Here is a 12,177-nt window from a genome sequence, read left to right as displayed (position 1 = left end):
ATATAATCAAAAGTTTTTTTAAAAAAAAAACAAGAAATAATCAGTGGTTAAATTTAATATTTATGGTGAGTAAAATGCACTAAACTTTAATCTTTGAAAGTATAAAAGTCAAAAACTAAAATTGAACAAACTACATCGTATATAACGGTGTTGATTTGTTATTTGTTTATCCCATTTGAGGCTGGGAGTGAAGAGTAGAGATGTTCACGTGGCGGGACGGGACGAGGGAGACCATTCCCCATCCCCGTTCCCGCTCCCCATTTCATTTCCCATCCTCATGAAATTCCCCCAGGTATCGGAGCGGGGAATTCCGGGGATCGGGTTCCCACAAGGAATTTTTTTCGTTATTTTTTTTTATAAAAAAAGTATTAAATAATTAAATTTACCACTTAATTGTTTATTATTGTTAGTTTTATATGAAAATTTGAATTTAAAGATAAATTACTCAAATTTTGGTCTAAAAAAACTAATTAATTTTTTAGTAGAAAGAAATAAATATAAATCAAATTATTTACATATATAATCTAAATTTAAATATTCAATTTAAACATATTCATTATCTTTCCCAATAAATAATCAAATTTGAAATTTAAATATAATATTTATATAATAATAATAACAACATAACATTAGATAACTATATGAAATAAATATGTAAAAGCTAATCGGGACGGGGATGGGGTCGGAGAATGCATTCCCGTTCTCATCCCCATTTAGCTCAGGGAAATTTTTTTCCCACTCCCTCCCCATTCCCCACCTAATAGGGGAATCCCCGCCCCACCCATAGGAACATATTTAGTGGAGAGTGTGGACCTGCTCTTTTCTGGTATAAAAGAGCAAAATCAGTTTGGCCTTTAGTTAACAAAAGCAACATTTTAATGGAGAATTTTAATGGTAGCATTTTGGTTAGATGGATGGCGATGGATTCCTCTCATTCTAAAAAATGTCTCGAAATTACGATCTTGCTGGGGCTTATGGAATGATCACAATAACATTAATAAGCAGAAGGAGGTCGTTTTCCATAGTGTTAGAAGCAGCTGCATCATGAATTATTCTGAAGTTTATGAGGTTGCAAATAGAAAAGAGTCTGTCAGTGAGTTAGGGTTGCTGTCTTTGGATCATTCTGGTGCTAGAGGTTAGTCTCCCTCCTCTCCCGATTTTGTCAAATTAAACGATGATGCTTTGTGGTATTCTTCCCGCCTTCAACCGTACTAGGTTTGATTATTCGACATGAATTGGCAAGTCTTCTTGCCTTGGCTGCTTCTCACTTTAAAATCGATTATGAGCCAAATGTGTTAGGGATGGAACCATGATTGGTGTGTGGTTGGAAAATTTTCCTTTTGTCTTCCTTCGTCTAGCTTTGAAGGATGTCCATTCAATTTTTGTGCGACGTATCAAGATAATTGGGACTATTTTCAAATAAAGAAACATGAACTCATTTATTTACGAGTATTACAAAACATCACAATTAATCAATAATAGATAATATTTAATATCTATCATCGTCAATATTTCTTTATACCTAAAAATATTTTCGAAAGTTTTACTATGTAAAACAAATTATTTGGATAATTTTCATTTCCAGATTTTCCATTGACAAGTAGACGATGATAATCCGTCTCTGTTGATCTAAAGTTTGGTTCCACTTCTACATGGGACCCACGCCCAAACCTAGACCCAGAAGGCAAACCCATTTTTCAATCAACAACAGCCCTGGTTCATCGATATACGTTCTACAAAACGACGTCATTCTGAAGCCACTCCCTCTTCCTTTTATCCTTGGGCATCCCACAAGTCGAGTGAGTCCAACATTCAAGTCAAATGCATCTTCAATCCAATTAAATTCACCTCCTTCTTCACTTCTTTCCTCAGAACTTCCTGCCTGTTGCCGTAATACGTCTCTGAATCCCCATGAATCCTCCCACTTTTCCCATGGAATTTTCCGGCGATCCACTTCCGACGACTATCGTCGGAAGCGACGACCCACGGATTCCGTTGCAAAACCTCTCTACCATCCGTTCCAGAATGGATGCCGTCCAAATCTTCCTATCCGATAACATCGACAGAGAAGTTCGTATCAGCAATCAGCAGATGGATGCCGTTTCATCTGAAATCGTCACCGCAATCCAACAGATCATCGTCCACGGTGCCGCTCTCCTAGCTTGTGCCCAAGCGAAAACCCCAACTGCGCCGGATTTGACGGCTTCGACGACTCGAACTCATCCGAATCTTGTAACAGAGAAATCAATGGCGGAGCTGAAGGTCGAAGGCGTAGATGAGATTACAAGAACCGAATCCGAGGAATTTGACCCGGATTGGGAAATCGTGGAGCTGGATGCGATGGAATTGCTAGCGGAGCACATCCATTTCTGCGAAATCTGCGGGAAAGGGTTCAAGCGAGACGCGAATTTGCGGATGCATATGCGGGCCCATGGGAATCAATTCAAAACACCAGAGGCGTTGGCCAAGCCGTTGGATGTTGTTGGTGCGGACCACAGGGCGAAACGCACGCGATTCTCGTGCCCTTACGACGGTTGTATAAGGAACAAAATGCACAAGAAATTTAGGGCACTGAAATCGTTGATTTGCGTCAAGAATCACTTCAAGCGTAGCCACTGCCCTAAGATGTTCTCTTGCAATCGTTGCAACAAGAAGAGTTTCTCTGTAATGGCGGATTTGAAAAGCCATTTGAAGTACTGCGGTGAGTCGAAGTGGCGGTGTTCTTGTGGAACCACCTTCTCCCGTAAGGACAAGTTGTTTGGTCATATGGCGTTGTTCGAAGGCCACATGCCAGCAGTGCCCGATGACGCTAGTGCCACGGCGGCGACGACGTCGGAGATGGATGAAGATGGGGATAGCAATCATTCGAAGGATGTTAATTTCCAAAACGCCTCCAATAGTTCTTCGGGTGATGGATCTTTTGAATCGTTTCTTGATGGGTTTGGTTCGATTGAGAATCACTGTTTGCAAGAAGTGCTGGGATTCCCCTATGATTTCGATTCGGAACCAGAATGGAAATTTTGTGGTTTTTGATGTTTGGGATTTAGTGTTTGTCTGTTTAGAGATCTGTACATATGAAATTCTTTGCATAGAATTGGTAACTTCTATCAGTCTGAACTTTAATTCATTTGCCTCTTCATTATTATTAGATTTGGAAAGTCTTATCAGTCTGAGTTTCATTTGCATCTTCATCCTGATTTATGATTATTATTAGATTTGGATTATTTCTCTCTATATCAACTCCGAAGAACTTCCTAAGAAAGGATAAGACCAAATTCGTTATAATAAATTGAAAATTATAAATGATTTAGCAAAATGGTAATAGTCATTGAAGCATTAAAATTAGTGGGTTGAGATGATCTGTCAATAAAACGCGAACTTGCTAAGAAGCTCTCTATCTCTCAGCTCAAGTCATTGTTTAATGAGAAAGAAAAATAATTAAATAATTAGGTGCATTACCCGTCATTTTTTTTTAATTACATCCAATTGTCTAATCAATGTCTGTGGAAACTCTTCTTACTTTTTTTTTAAAAAAATATATTTGTATATATATTTTTGCACCCATATGGCAGTCATAAGTTGTCCAATCACTGTAATGTGACAAATTCTTGTTTTCTTAAAACATTTTTTTAAATTTTTTTTCTGTTGTATAGTTGAGATGGGCCAAAAAATGGGCGCCGATGTGGACCAAGTACTTTTTTTTTTTTTTAATAAATACCTAAATATAAATTATACCAAAAATCTATCAAATTTGGGGTTGACTAAGGGGAGCAAAAAAAAGAGAAATGGCTAAGAAAAGTTTTCATAAGAGCTACTTTAAATCAACAAAGTTCATTTTTTTTAAGCAGCACACTCTGTAAAAATTTTGATTTCTTTGAAAACCTTTTCATAAGTCCGGTGGCCATTTTAATTGTTGGAGTGTTTGGAATGGGGTGAGAGAGAATGGCTACCCAAATGATGTTGGTGTCACATTTAAGAATCTAATTCAACGATAATTTACATGGAAGGTTCAATTCTCAATTCTTGCCGCACATCTTTTTTTTCTTTAAATTTTTTTAATACTTTTTCTTTAAACCTTTGTATGCATAATCAAGGGAATACAATTTAACTAAAATTCTAATTTCTTCACATCAAACTAACAATTTAATTAATAGGTAAAATTAATCAATATCTTTGAAATATGATTACAATCTTTAGAACATCCTTTGATATCCGATTACCATTCAAATCGAACAAAAAGTTTATAATAATTTTTAATAGGCATTTGAAACTTTAATTTAGTAAACTTTAAAAGGTGCATACAGGTTTATAAACATTCACTTTACTATTCTAGTAATTCATTGAATTTTAAAATTTGTATTGCATAGGTTCCTAACTTATTTATTTAATTTTTTTTTTAATCAGGAATTTGTTAAATAAGTAATAAATAAATTTATGTGTAAGAAGACTATGACATTTCAAGTTCGTGTCTAACCATTATTTAAATTAAACTATCTAGTAATTATGTGTCTCATGGTAAAAAAACGAAATTAAATATTATATGAGATTTATCAAGAATTAAACGGGAGTGAATCTGTTTACCTAAAGAATTGAGGTCTAATTGTTTAAAAAAAAAAAAAAATGAGGTCTAACTTTAGAGTTCTTAGTGGATTCAATGGAGCACTATTAGCAAAAACAAGAAATTAAGTTTGTTAGAATGGAAAGGTTTATCAAACTATAGAATGGAAAGTTTAGGTTTGTTTAGCAATTATATAGACCCTCATTTGATAATTATATGCTTTTTATAAAATTAAGTTTGTTATTGGATAATTTTGGATTAAAAAATAATTTTAATTAAATTATGGGAAATTTGATTGCATAGCAAAGTTTAGAGTTTGATTTGAGAAAATGTCAAAAACGAAATTTGTTTAGATTTATGGCAAAGGAACTAATTTGCATGTGATCCAATCTTTTATAATTCGAAAATGCCCTCTTAACTTTTTGTGTAACTAATTTTCTTTAATTAAATCTTCAAATAAATTCAGATTCCAAATCCACACAAAACAGAATCTTTCACTTAATTTGTATGAAATTTAGTTAAAACCAAAAACTTCGAATATCTAAATCTCGTAGATATATTCTATTGTTTTCAAATTTCGCTCACCATAAAACAAGTGGTCTAGCATATGAAGAAATGGAATGAAAGAGTCCTCTATCACCCTTAATCATCTAACTTAGTTTCTTGTATTGTGTTGGATTCTTGCCACTTCACTTTGCACCTTCAAAACCAAAAAAGCACTTTGAGAACATAGTATTATTTTACTGGAGACATCAAATGAGTAATGAATGATATGTATTTCATTCCTAGTTCTACTTCTCTACATACTATTTTCCTTCTTCTTTTATTCTTGGGTTGGAGTCATTAAGCGTCTTGTATTATTACTATCTTTATTTTTTTTAATGATAAACGATTTAACTTTGAACTCTTGTTTTGCAGCCACGCACACAACTCCTTTAATATTGGTTGACATCTAGTAGCTCCTACAAAATTAAAATTAAATGCAATAACAAATGAAAACAAATCACCAAATCGACATAAAAAAGTATGTAGGGATGGAGGTGAAAAAGAACAATTTGGATGAGTCATATTTAATTCAACATGAGATGAAAAAGTTCAAGGATTGAAGATAATTTTTGGTGAGCCATTCAACTTCCAATCAATTACATTATCATACCATTGTATTTTCTTGCAAATACAAGGTATTCATATTTTTAAAAATAATCAATAGAGTATTTATGATGGTTAATAAAAGTATTGTTTCTCTTGAATTGCATTTATGTATCCGATATTAGATACGGGTACAATTTTTATTTAAGGAGGTACGAAGATTTAGTTATAAAATTATGGAGTACTTTCATTACTATACTACGTGCATTATATATTCATATATAAGGAGTAATGAAGATTTACTTATGAAAATAAATTGGCAGAAATAGAAGCTTAAGGGAGAAAATATATATTTTTTGAGATCTAGATTCTTTCTCCATTCTCATTTTCTTTGAATTCTTGCAAGAGCATCCATGGTGTTAAGCATTTTTCATTGATTTTTTTTTCTTTTGCAATAGAGGAAGGTTTATTTCAATTGTAGGAAGATTTCAAACTTTTATTTTTAAAAATACAGAAAATCTCTATTGTATTTAGTAAAAAAAAAAGGTAATGGCAACGAATAGCATTTTAAGAGTAATAACTAAGTGTATAACATCATTTAAAAAAATTGCAAATATAATCAAGTCTATCATAATAGACTTCTATCATTGATAGACTTTTACCTGGATAGATTTCTACCAATAGTATGGTCTATCTGATAGACTATTTACATTTGGTCATATTTGTAATTTTTTTTACATGATGTGTTTTTCGGTTTTTGAATTTATTTGCTAATTTTGTTTGATGGGTATTTTGGTCATTTTCTATTCATTAAAAACTATCTTTAAAAACAATTTGCCATTTTTGTGATTTCTAAAACTTTTTGTCATTTTTTAAAAGGAAACGTTATAATTTTCCATTTTTCTTGTTAGCCCTTTAATTAATAGATGAAAAAGGCAACCACACGGAGACAAAGACAAAATGGGCCAAGGGAGAGTAGTTGGACCTTCGGCCTTGGCTGAGGAGCTCAATTAGCAATGAGTCGGGCCTTTGGGCCAACCCACCACTTGGCTTTGACCTCTGAGGCGGAGGATCCCAATCATTATATGGGACGTGTACAACATATCCCCATTCCAATAAAATCACATATTATTTTATTAATTATGAGATAATTAGATTTCTAAAAGGGAGTTGGAGAAGACCTATGTCAACCTCCTCTATAGATTCGTAACTCTATATGAGGTACCTTGAAAATGATATTTTCAAACAACTTTCACATTCTTTCATTTCCTAACTTAAAGTATAAGAGTATGTGTGACAAACACCACCACGTCAGTGTGTAGATTTTCTCAAATGCTAAGTTCTTTTTCACTTTTGACAAATTCACCACTAGTATACGTTAATATATGGTCACAATAGCATAAAAAAGATATTTACATATAGGAATAGATAAAATGATATTTCAAAAGCAGGTTCTTCGAATAAATACCTTAACTACAAAAAAGACATTTAATTTGATTGAGGTTATAGCAACTACCAAAACAAAACCATGAGTGTGTGAGAAATGGATCAAGTTTCACGAGGATCACAAGCAGCAATAAATATCTGCAGCAACATAGTTTCCAACTATATATCATCTTCCATTGAACAATTCAATTCAATACCTAAAAAAGTGCACATAGCATCATTCCTTGCATCAGCAACAACAGAGATAACAAAAAAAAACCACCCTGAATCGCCACTTGATTTCATAAAAAAGATCCATTTAAAATCTTCAGATCTTTTTCACAAAACTTGTGATTTTTGTGAAACACATGATGAGCTTAACTTTAACTCGCCCCAAACTAAATATATAAATGGGCATTCCAGCTGCCATCGGAGAATAGACAATCACCAAATTGATTAGCCACAGATCATAACTGAAAGCAAGATTTATATTAGTGAGATGTCGTCGGTGTCTTTGGAAGCTCTGGCAATGGCCGGGATGGACTCCGGCGAGTGGGGCATAGATGTTGAGGAATGGGAAAGCCAAGACTTGGACTACTGCCCTCCGCCGTATCTACTAGCCGAAAGACGAGATAGCGATAACGATCACGATAATGAAAACCAAGTTGCAGATCAACAAAGTCCAATTCCTCCTCATCCACCGTCGCACTCGCCGCCCATCATGATGCCAACTCAGCTTTAATTTAACGTTAAGTTATTTTTCTTCTTTTAATTAAATCTTGTATACAACGACGAACCCCATGAAGGAGGTGTGCAGTTTGAATATGATATATAAATCAATAGTTCTCTAATTTGTCTTCTTGTTTTGTATTGGTACCGACCGAGACTAGACATGCACGAAAACTTCGACTTTTTTATTTTTCTCTCTTTTTTCTTTTTGTTTGTTTTCAATTTTGTTTTTCCCACATCCACGGAATCTCAAATGATTTTAAAGCATATCCGTTTTTTATTCTTTATCAAGAAGTTTGTTGGATCTTGTATCTTATTATGTTAAAAAAAGATAAAACATACGTACTAGATATATGACAAAATTGTGATTTTGTGATATTTAAAAACTGTCATAATTAAAATTTATGACATTTTTGGTTATTGTATTGCACGTTTAAGGTATTGATCTCAATGATACTTTCAAAAAAAATGTCATAATACCCTTTTAATCATAAAAACTAATTTTCAACAATAAAATATTACTATCAATTACAAATTGTTGTTGTCATGTTTGCTATGATAAGTTATCATTTTCATTAATTGACTCAAACTCAACTTATTTTCGTAGCATTTATAGGTATTGATAATAGTGAAAAAATGTAAAAAAAAAAGAAAGAATATATAGTGGTTTTTTTCATTGTCATAAAAAAGATAATAATGTCACTTTTATTATCAAGAATATCTAAACAATAACAAAATATTTTATGTTAACAAATGTCATATGACAACACTTTTTTATTGTCACAAAAGTTCATATTATGACACTTTTAATTTATATTGTTAATAAAATTGATCTCATGATAATTTGTTAAATGTCACATAAAGAAAGTTATTTCTTTGAACCCTATCATTATCCATGTAATTTACCTCATCAACTAATCCTTACTTTGAACAGAAAATACACAAACATACAAAACTTTCATATATTATGATAAAGTTGATAATGGTTTTACTAGGAAAAAAAAAAAAAAAACAAGCACAAAGAGACTAATAACCATAATTGATAAACCTTTTACAAAGAATCTAAATAGGATCACTATTGCTAAAAGTAAGAATATTGCAATGAATATTTCATATTGCAATGAATATTTGTGACTAACCCTAAAAAAAATCTCATGTACCAATAAATACGTTTTAAGTGTTTCCAAATTCTAGATCTATTAAAAATAAAAGGTTAAAATATTATTTTTGAATAAATCTTAAATTTAATCTTATGGCTTAATTATTATAATTATATTTAAAAAAAACTTTATATTATATATTAACATTTTCAATATAAAATGAAGAAAGATATTCATATATTTTATTTTTTTTTATCATAATATCAAGAGCTGATGAGGAAAATGATGAGATGTTAAGATTGTGCCAACCTAGTAGAGATAATCTGGTGCATCTATTAACCCACAACCCATATATTTTTCAAAAAAGAAAAAAAAAAGTTGTTATCAAATATAGGAAAATGAATCAAAATATTTACAAATATAACAAAATTGCACTATCTATTTGCAATAGGTCGTGATAGATCGAATAGACTACTATCTCTGTCTATCATGTTTGTGCCATGATAGACACAAGATAGTGTAGTCTATTGTGGTTTATTATGGTTTATCGTAGATAGATTGTGATGAATACTATTATTTGTAAATATTTTTAGTAGTTTTGTCATTTAAAATAATTTTTCTAATAATTATTATTATTTAATCAATTTCAATAAAAATTATCTTTGAGGGGTTAAATCTAAGTGTATTGAGAATACAAAGATTAAAATTTTACACTTAAAATTATAAAACTAAAAATGTAAATTATATAATATTCTACAATAATGATTATAAAAAATATATATGGAATATAAAATATTTACTGAAATAATTTGGATTCAACCAAGGTTCGAAATATCGATATCGATGGAAATATCGAGGTTCCGATTTTATGAAAATATCGATGGAAATTTTCGAAAACTTTATGGAAATTGATGAAAATTGTTATAATTAGTTAATGAAACTTTGATTATGACCTAATTAGATTATATTTGACCATTTTTAATCATCATTTCTATAAAGTAAAACAATAATTAGAGGTATAGTATAAATATATGTGTAAATGCCGATGCAAGACCAGAAATTTAAAAAAGAAATGAAAAATAATTACAAAATAATACCAAATATTGACAAATAATTTCAAAATTAAAGGACATAAAATATTTGCATACAAAATAATTGTAAATTATTTATTATAAAACCTACATTTCTAATACCAAATAGATGACCTTAAAGCATCTAATTCAAAATCTTGATAATTCAGGTAGAAACTATAATATTGGTCCCAGGTCATTCTATATGGAAAATGTTGAAGATGGTCACTTAAATGAAAATGTTAGGACTCGTATGGCCAAACTATAAACTCCATTAGTGGATTGTCACACCCCTTCTCAGATTACCTTCTTAACCTAGGAAGGGATGTGAATACAACGAATGCCAACCCTCTTATGACATCCACTACCTACCTGTAACCTGCTCAACTTGTTCACCTGCTTTGCTTGATAATTAATTGAATATATACCACATACACAATTTCATAACTTAGCCTTTTAAGGCAACAGTAACACCATTCATTACATACTTGTATCCATCATACAGAAATATGTACAACATGTACATACTCAGAAATCTTTCTAAACTTCCATAAGTATGTTTATAAAACATTAGGATAAACAAAACACAAAATCAGGACCTAAAAAAGACTCTGATCTATCTACAATTTGGGATAGTAGCAAACTGACTGCAGAAAGCTAGATGCCAGGAACTCGATTGCTACCTGGAAAGCGAAAACATTTGAAAATCTTGCCCGATTAAAAGAAAGGGTTTGTGTTGCCCGCTCTAAAGGCTCTCCAAGTACTTTCTTGGGTGGGAAATTCTACACTAGAGCTGATGACTCGTGAAGAAATAAATCGCCAGAATCAGGCAAGAAAAAGTCCCTCTATTTGTAAGTAGAGCACTAAAAACACCAGAGCTAGCCTATCTAATAAACGTGCAAGTGGAGAGAATTCCATACTTGAGATAAACTATGTCAGGAAATGAGATTCCTTCTAGGTGGCTGACTTTCATCTAAGCAACTATTGAACTCTGAGCTGGGAAGCCTAGTGAGGGACTAGTTAAATACAAAGATGTTTGGAAGAAATAATTAAAACTAGAGTTAAAATATGCTTTAAATCTTAAATGTATAAAACATTCAGGAGAGCATGTTTATGACATTCAGTCAGAGGTATTAAGGAAGATTGAAATCTGAAAACATGCTTAAATCTCATAAATAGTGAAGAAAATCATACATGAGGATTTCCATGAGCAGCGAAAGGATCGTTCCAAATTCTATTCGAAATTGAACATAAACAATTACAGTCACAAAACGGAAATTAACAAGTCATGCATAAAACGAAATTACAGCATGCTTTCAAGAATGTAAAGGGATAGAATATGCATACCTTTGAAGAAACATTCTTCAAACTTCTTTGATCAATCTCCAATCGTCCACGAACAACAACTCAGCCCTCGAACGCAACGATCGGAACAACAACACGATTAACAACACAGACGCAGTGATCATGAACCCAACGAACAACCAATGGCTCCTCCAAAACTAATTGAGTTGAGTAAAGACACCACCACAATGGTTACCTTGATATTCTTGGTGTAAGAATTCAGGAGTTGTGGGCTCTATATGATCTTGGTTAGAGGAAGAGACTAGAGGACAACAATCGTGTAGACGATCGAGCAAGTGGGAGATAGGAAGCTGTCTATCATATAAACAATATGCTCGATTGTGTAGTAAATAGCAGCCTATCATATAGACAATGTCATGCGATTGTTTAGCTACGATCAGCTGAATGAACTATCGTATAGTCAAACTCCACGATCGTTTAATTTCTCTATGAGCTATCGCTTAGTGAAACACTTTCATTTGATATCCTTTTTCGTGAGTTCTTTCCGAATTGAGTAACTCTCTAAATTTAGGAAAACATTTATCCTTTTATCTCACGGTTACCATAAAACCACCAATAATCTCCCACTCAATTGGTTATTAGAGAAAAAGATTTAATTATCAAATAATTAATATTATTATAAACAAATATGATAACCAACTTACCATATTATATTTATAACCTACATATAAACTATACTTCTTTTTCTATTTTATGGTACTTAATGTAAATCATATTGACATTAATCCTCCACTTGATGTATCGCATACAACATACTAATTATATCATATATAATTGAATTTCCCTTTGTCAATTTGAACACTTCAAACTAACACTAAGAATTGATTCTCAACTTGAATCC

General features: G+C 32.0%; 1 pseudogene across 1 annotated transcript; it reads left to right on the top strand.

The window, feature by feature from the left end:
- The first annotated feature begins 1,417 nt into the window (after nt 1-1,417).
- On the top strand, nt 1,418-3,148 carry LOC120073827 (protein SENSITIVE TO PROTON RHIZOTOXICITY 1 pseudogene; annotated as a pseudogene). Its single transcript, XR_016528807.1, has one exon. The product of XR_016528807.1 is annotated as a protein SENSITIVE TO PROTON RHIZOTOXICITY 1 pseudogene (transcript).
- Nucleotides 3,149-12,177: the final 9,029 nt, after the last annotated feature.

Source organism: Benincasa hispida, chromosome 3 (assembly GCF_027475165.1).
Source record: "Benincasa hispida cultivar pf3 chromosome 3, pf3_genome.v1.1, whole genome shotgun sequence".
In the NCBI taxonomy this organism is placed as follows: domain Eukaryota; kingdom Viridiplantae; phylum Streptophyta; class Magnoliopsida; order Cucurbitales; family Cucurbitaceae; genus Benincasa; species Benincasa hispida.
Note: the sequence above shows the minus strand (reverse complement) of the source record. Positions and strands in the feature narration are given on the sequence as shown.